The following is a 7,998-nucleotide window of genomic DNA, read 5'->3' on the forward strand; positions in this document are numbered from 1 at the left end:
ACAGATAACACCGGACTGTATCTGCTAAAGTTAAAAAGTAGATAAAATAGTCAGGGAAAAAGAGAAATAATGAGAGAGGATGTTTGGAAATAATGTAGGCTCATTTATGCAAATATGCAGATACCTTAAAAAAAATTTTTTTTTTAGTCACAGACTCACAGACTCACAGATTTATAGAATTCACAGATATTACTGGACTGTATCTGGACTGTACCTGCTAAAGTTAAGAGATAATGTAGATAAGATAGACAAGATAGTTATAAAAAAAAAAAAATAATGAGATGTGATGTGTAGAAATGTGAAGTAGGTTCATTTATGCAGATACGTATACACTTTTTTTTTTATTTTTTTTATTTAGCACAATAAGGGGTATGGGGGGTAAGGGGTATGTGGAGGGTTGGGGGGGAGGGGGGATGGAGGAAGGGGAGGGGGAACCCCATGGAAGAATTAGGGGTCTTATCTCCTTTTCAGGCCTCCTGTGTTATATAAGGCTCGGAAAGGGGGAGGTCAAAATAAACGGTTTAGCCCCCCTATTATTATTTTTTTTCTTCTTCTTTTTTCTCCCCCCTTTTTTTTTTTTTTTCTCCCTTTGTTAGAGATGAGGTTATTTCTACAAAGATAGAGGTTTTTTGAGTGTGAGCTCAACCTGTTTTCCGGCTCTCTCCCCCCGTATATTGAGTTTTATCTAGTTCACCTATTAAATTAAAGAAGGCGGGGAACCTAAATACAATAAATGAATAGATAGGGGAGCTAGAGGGGAGGGGGGTTGAGATAAGGAGGAGGAATGAGGGAAGGAGTAGAAAAGGAAGGGAAGAAATAATAAGGAAGGGAAACATAAAGTAATAAAAAAGGGGAATAGGAGAGGGAAGGGGGAAAAGGGGGGGGGAGACGCAAGAGAGTAAGAGACAGGGGGGGTTGAAAGGAGGGGAAAAAGGGAAATGGGAAGGGGATGGAAGAGAATAAAGAAAGAAGGTTGGGGGAGGAATGGAGTGGAGCTGGATGGAGCTACTCGACCGCTCCGTTACTCCCCCCAGAGTAGGTATACACCCACGGTGATTACTGGAGAAGGATCCAGTCGTGGGTGTTTTTTTTCCTTAGGGCTAGAGAAGAGGGATTAGGGTTGATTTAAGGGAGGGCGGGGGGTAGGTTAGGGGTCTTTTTTTTTTTTTCTTTTTTCTATCTCTCTCCTCTCTCTGATTTTCGAGATGGGGACAATAAAAGTAACTTCACTGAATGCTAGAGGACTGAATATTCCAGAAAAACGAAAAATGCTTTTGAAAGATTTAAGGAACTGGGGGACGGATGTGGCCTTTGTTCAGGAGACTCATTTCAGGGGAGGGAGCCTGCCATTTCTCCAGAATAGATTTTTTCCATGCGTGTATCACGCAATGAACCAGGAGGCGAAAACAAAGGGAGTATCAATCTTGATTTCAAATCGAGTGGCTTGGACCTTACAAGATAAACGCCTGGACTCTAGTGGCAGGTTCCTTTTCCTGAAAGGTAGTATAGGAGGGGTTAAGGTGACCCTGGCTTCGCTGTATGCAGCAAATACTAAAGACATATTTATAAAAAAAAGCTCTTACAAAATTGGATGAATTTTCAGAGGGTAAATTAATTTTGGAAGGGGATTTCAACATTACGCTGGACCCAGGAATAGATGCATCTTCAGGGACCTCGTCGATATCAGGGAGTATCAGAAGGGGGATAATAAAGAAACTACACGAGGTACAACTAGTGGATGTGTGGAGGATTTTACATGTAGATGAAAAGGACTACACTTTTTTTTCTAATCCACATCAAGTATATACTCGTGTAGATATGTTTCTTATCCCTCATTATCTGATTACCTCGGTAACGGAGACAACAATCGGGAATATAACATGGTCAGATCATGCGCCGATTAGCTTAGGCCTCTCCGACGATGTATTTGCCCAAGATAGAACCTGGCGATTAAACGAGAGTCTGTTGCAAAATTCAGAATTGTGGCATACTTTCAGGTCAATGATACGCCAGGGAGCAATCCTAGTATGGTGTGGGAAGCCCATAAAACAGTAATCAGGGGAATTCTGATAAAACACGGATCGTACTTAAAAAAAAAACGGGAAAAACAGATTAGGGAGATATTAGAGGAAATTCAGGAATTAGAACTCCAACACAAAAAAAAAACAATCACCCGAGGTGGGGAGAGAGCTAGGACAACTAAGGAGGCAGATTTCAGAGATTATGCGGTTTAAAGCCAAAGCGATCATACAGAGAGGAAGGAAGGTTAACTATGAGTTGGGTGATAAATGCAGTAAACTATTGGCAGGGAAACTCAAGGAAAAGAGCAGATCGATATATGTTCCGCAGATTAAAGGGAAAGAGGGACAGCTTATAAAAAAACCTAGAGAGATAGCCCAAACATTTGGGGAATATTACTCGGTGTTATATAATTTACCATCAGAAGTAGATACAAAGTTGGAGATGGAGGAGTATCTATCCGCTGCAGGACTATCTAGATTGCCATCACCTGTTCGGAAGAAATTAGAGAGTCCTATAACTATTGAAGAGGTAGGGGAAACCCTAAAGGAAGTGAAGTTAGGGAAATCTCCAGGTCCTGATGGATTTTCGGTAAGTTACTACAGGGAATTCTCCAGAATATTAAATGAGCAGATGACAAAAATGTTTAATGCAGTGGGGGGTACGGCGGCTTTTCCCCCGGAGGCACTGTTGGCCCATATTACTGTTATCCCTAAAGAGGGGAAGGATCCGACGGAGTGTGGTAGCTATAGGCCTATATCACTGTTAAACTCAGATCTTAAACTCTTCTCTAAAATAATAGCGTCTAGACTGCAACCATTGATAGCACAGCTAGTGGACATGGACCAGGTGGGATTTGTGCCAGGGAGGGAAGCAAAAGACAATACGATTAAAATCCTTAACCTGGTGCATTATGTTGGAGAGAAAAAAATTCCCTGTGTATTTTTGAACACTGACGCAGAAAAAGCGTTTGACAGGGTGAGTTGGCGTTTTTTGGAGGAAGTGCTGAGACAAGTGGGCTTAGGTGAACGGATGGTCAGTTGGATTATGAGCATGTACACAAGCCCACGTGCCTCAGTAAGGGTTAATGGAGTAATATCACCCCCTTTTAAAATTACGAACGGAACAAGACAGGGATGCCCTCTATCGCCCCTGTTGTTTGCTCTTACATTAGAGCCCCTGTTAAATAGAATTAGACAAAATGTGGATATCCAGGGAATTCAGATGGGAGATCAGGTACATAAAGTAGCTGCATATGCGGACGACCTGCTCTTTTCAGTGACTAACGCTCATGTATCACTCCCTAACCTGGTAAGAGAAATAGAGAAATATGGGAGAATATCTAACCTGAAAATAAATAATACAAAATCTGAGGCAATGAAGGTGGCGATCCCAGAACCTATGGGCGACATAATAAAACAGAATTTTAAGTTTAAATGGGGGAGGGTATTAAAATACTTAGGCACATATATATCATCAGAGATCAAAAATATACCGTATTTATCGCGGTATAACGCGCTCTGGCGTATACCGCGCACCCCCAAAGTGGCCCCCAATCCTGTGGGAAAAAAAGATTTTTTGTTTTTTTGTACTTACAGTTTTGGTGTCTTGCGCGGCGTCCATCTGCGGCCTCGTCGGGTCAGGCGTCCTTCTGTGGCTTCGGGTGTCCTCTTCGGCGGGTCCGGCGTCCGTCTTCGGCGGGTCGGGCGTCCATCTTCAGCGGGTCCGGCGTCCATCTTCGGCGGGTCCGGTGTCCATCTTCGGCGGGTCCGGCGTCCATCTTCGGCGGGTCCGGCGTCCTTCTGCGGCGTCCTCCCGCTCGTTTCCCGCCACGACTTTGAATACTGCGCCCGCATATAGCGAGTGTCAGCGTATATTGCGCACCCACGATTTTGCCCTGATTTTCAGGGCAAAATAGTGCGCGGTATACGCCGATAAATACGGTATATGCATTGAATTTTCCCCCACTGTACAATGCAATACGAATTTTGCTAGATAAATGGAGAAACGGAATGCATTCTTGGTTTGGGAGAGGAAGTATAGTTAAAATGTGCATTTTGCCAAAGGTTCTGTATTTATTTCAGGCACTGCCAATCTCTATACCAATAACCTTTCTTCGACAGGTGAATACCTTGTTTATGAAATTTATTTGGGCAGGGAAAAAAGCCAGAATTAAAAGAGATTTGTTGAGAATGCCTAAAAGTGCAGGAGGGATGGCAGTCCCAAATATAATAAAATACTACAGAGCAACACACTTGACCAGGTTGGTAGATTGATGCAGACATGGGGAGTTTAAACGTTGGGTAAATATAGAGCAGTACATAAGTCAGATACCTTTAGGTAGAGCACCTTGGTGCTATGCGGCTCTCCCTAGACATCTTAAGAGACACCCTATAATAGGTCCCACACTGTTAATCTCAGCAAACGTATGTGGCGATAAGAAATATACACCAAGTAAATCACCACTGTTACCCATAATTGGGAATCCTAATTTTATCCCAGGGATGGAGAAGGACATAGTTGAAAAGTTTAAAGGAAAGAACCTCCGACAGGTCTCGGATTTTTTAAAGCCAAATGCTTGGCCATCAATCGGAGACCTGACGGAGGTAGGAGGTTTATTTGAACTCTCAATGTGGCAGGCGCTTCAGGTAAGCCATTTTTTAAGATCTCTGGGCTCGGTAACAGAATTTCAAAGGCAGCTGACAACAATGGAGAAATGTTGTAATGGGGTGGAACCAGTATCAAGAGTATTATCTAAAATGTATGGGTTTTTGAACATGCCAGCTGAAGAATTTGTGATGCCGGGTATGCGAAAATGGGAGAAGGACTTGGGGAGAATTTTCACCCCAAGTCAGCATAAACAAATAATATACCTGGCATTCAACTCTTCGGTATGTTCAAAGACACAAGAAGCTAATTACAAACTCCTTATACAATGGTATTACACCCCAGAAAGATTACATCAATTTGATAAAGAAGCAGATGAAAGGTGCTGGAGGTGTGGCAGAGAGCAAGGAACTTTGATCCATATCTTTTGGTCCTGCCAAAAAATTAGACACTATTGGGAGGAGGTGAGAAGAATTTCACAAAAATTTGAGGAAGAGTTGATCCCGGATGACCCTGCCTTTTTTCTGTTACATAGCTCACAGATACCGGTGCAGAAGTATAGGAGGTCGGTAGTGTCCCATATGGTTAATGCAGCAAGGGCAGGAATAACGTTGAGGTGGAGGGACTTGTGCCCCCCCTCTATTGCAGGTTGGCTTAAAAGGATTCAGGAGGTTGGTGCAATGGAAGATTTGGTGCATTCAGCGCAGAATAGGAGGATACAGTATGAAGAAACATGGTCAGGATGGAATGTATTTATTAGATCGGAGGAAGGGAAGAAGTTATTAGAGGAGAATTAAGAATTCTAGGGAGATGGAGTAAAGGCATAGGTGAAGAGAAGGAATTTAAGAGTATTAGTCCTACGTCTCGTAAGAGGAGAAAGGGGGGGAGGGGGGGTTTCTATATGATTTTTTTTTTTTTTTTTTTTGGGGGGGGGGAGGTTGGTTGTTTGGGGATATTAAATAAACATGGTAATAGGAATGATGATTGTTAAGGGAAAAAGTACTGATGGAGAATGTATTGAACTTGTATTTACATTTTGTCGGAAAAAACATAAATAAAAGATAAGCAAAAAAAATAAAACATCACTGGATTTTCTCCTCCTGCTAGCAGTCATATTGAGGAATAGGGAGTGTAATACAAAGCTGATTCCAAAATGTTTTCCAAAACTAGATGATCATGATTTTTACACTGATCATTTTAGTGACCCAGTTTAGGGCTAATATGAGCTGTACAGCCCCTCACATACAGAATAAAGGAATGGTGAATATACTGTAGATATATTAGGCAAATATTTCCATACTGGAGAGAATTGTCCAAGTCAGATCAGACAGCAAAAGGTATTTCTTTAGCATGTCTGTACAGCAGGAAAAAAATGACATGTATGCTATTCTGTTGGAATAAACATGGCATTAAATGTATGAGTATTTATCATCTAAAGCTCCACTACAAGCATAAGTATATAAAACAAAAAGTGCTTATCTGTGCATTCGCACTGCAATAACCCTAGCACTGCTTGCAGTCAGGGCCGTCTTAATAGCATCATGGGCCCCTGGGCAAAGTCATGCTCTGGGGCCCCTACAATGATGACAGTGCAGGTAAACAGACATCAAGTAGGTAGGAGGCAGACTGCCTCCCCAGTGTATCTATCACTCTCAGTGCCATCATGGGGCCCCCAATTACGGGGCAGCATGGGCTTAAGGAACATCTGCTTTGGGGAAAGTGCAAGGCCCCCCATGCAGCTAGGGCCCCTGGGCAGTGCCCAGGTGTGCCCTCTCATTAAGACAGCCCTGCTTGCAGTATGGTGTTTTAACTTTTTAGTATTTTTTACAAACCTCCATAATTATATTAGTGTGCACTTTATGATATTTTGTGAAATTGCTAAGGGCAACAAGCATCCATGTGCAAATGTGGCTTGCATTTTAAGTCAATTTAAGATGCTTGTAGGGTCATTCAGAATTCATTAAAAGGTGCATTTTACCAGCAGCTGATCTGCCTTTGTTTTGCCTCAAGCTGCATTTGCATTCCCATTTCAGGTGCTGGAGAAAAAAACACTTCTTAAAATGGAGTTCCACCCACATTTGGCACTGGATGGGGGAGGGGAGAGTGGTTACCTGTTTTTTTACTGTTGAGAGGGCGCATTGTTCTTCACACATGCGCTAAACTGCGGGGTTCCCTTACCAGCAATGGCGCGGCAGCCCCTGACCAGCTGATGTAAACATTGGCTGCTGTGCCAACATCACTGGACTCCAGGACAGGTAAGTGTCCTAATGTTGAAAGTCAGCAGCTACAGTATAAGTAGCTGCTGACTTTTAATTTTTCAAGGGGCAGGCAGAACTCATCTTTAACAAATTCACCATATATTGTCAGAACCATTGACGTATCTCGGCATGGAGCCTACATATACCGTCAGAATGTTTATTCTGAACTATAAAATATTATTGTATTTATGGAAATATGTAAATCTGTGCTTCGGGAGATATACAATTTTCCTACAATACAAGATATCAAAATTATTTTATCCGTGCTATTTTGAGGACAAGCAACACAAATAAATAATTCAAATATATATATATTTATTAACTAAAGATATAGTGCAAAAACTAAAATCAGGTACAATTCGTGTTAAAACAAATAATTGATATGCTTCTACAATAGAGATAAATGACGCTTGAATATTCAGATAATATTTACATTATATGACACAGTATATTCATAGCTCTTATTTAAATCATTCTGGCATATTTGAAACCTTTTAGCTTTTAGTGACATAACCTTGACCTTGTATTATCTTTTCTCAATGACAAACAGATCTCTTGCTACTGCTTCTTAAAACACAAAGACACGATGTCCTGTGGACAGTTCTTGGTAATTTGGCCAAGAATGTCTTTTTAACACACAAGGTTATCTCTAATACATCACCTGTTTAACATATCCCAACATTAGGCCATTCACTAGGATTCACAATTATATTGTGATCGATATATGTAACAAGTGTCTATATACAGTACGTCTATGCGTTACTTCTTTAATTGCCTCTGAAGGATCTTATGCTGCAGTTAAAGATCTTCCAGATCCAATTAACACTTGCTAAGATAATAGAGTGGCCCCAGTTGGTATCGGTTTAAACTACCTATTGCATAGAGGATGTAAGATTATACTTTACCAGTATGTAAGAGCTCTTCCTGTATTGAGAAGTGAGAATCCTGATGAAGGATTCTCTTTGAACTCCTTCCATGTTTGCGGTCACTCTCTGCCTTCCGGCTTCCTTCAGAGATCAGAGATCAGCCCTCCAGAGCTCAGCTCCCATCAGCCTTGCCATCTCTCTCCCACCAAGCTTTTTCAGACATCCCTTCCTGTCTTGTGTAATCACTT

The sequence above is a fragment of the Rana temporaria genome, chromosome 1 (assembly GCF_905171775.1).
Source record: "Rana temporaria chromosome 1, aRanTem1.1, whole genome shotgun sequence".
In the NCBI taxonomy this organism is placed as follows: domain Eukaryota; kingdom Metazoa; phylum Chordata; class Amphibia; order Anura; family Ranidae; genus Rana; species Rana temporaria.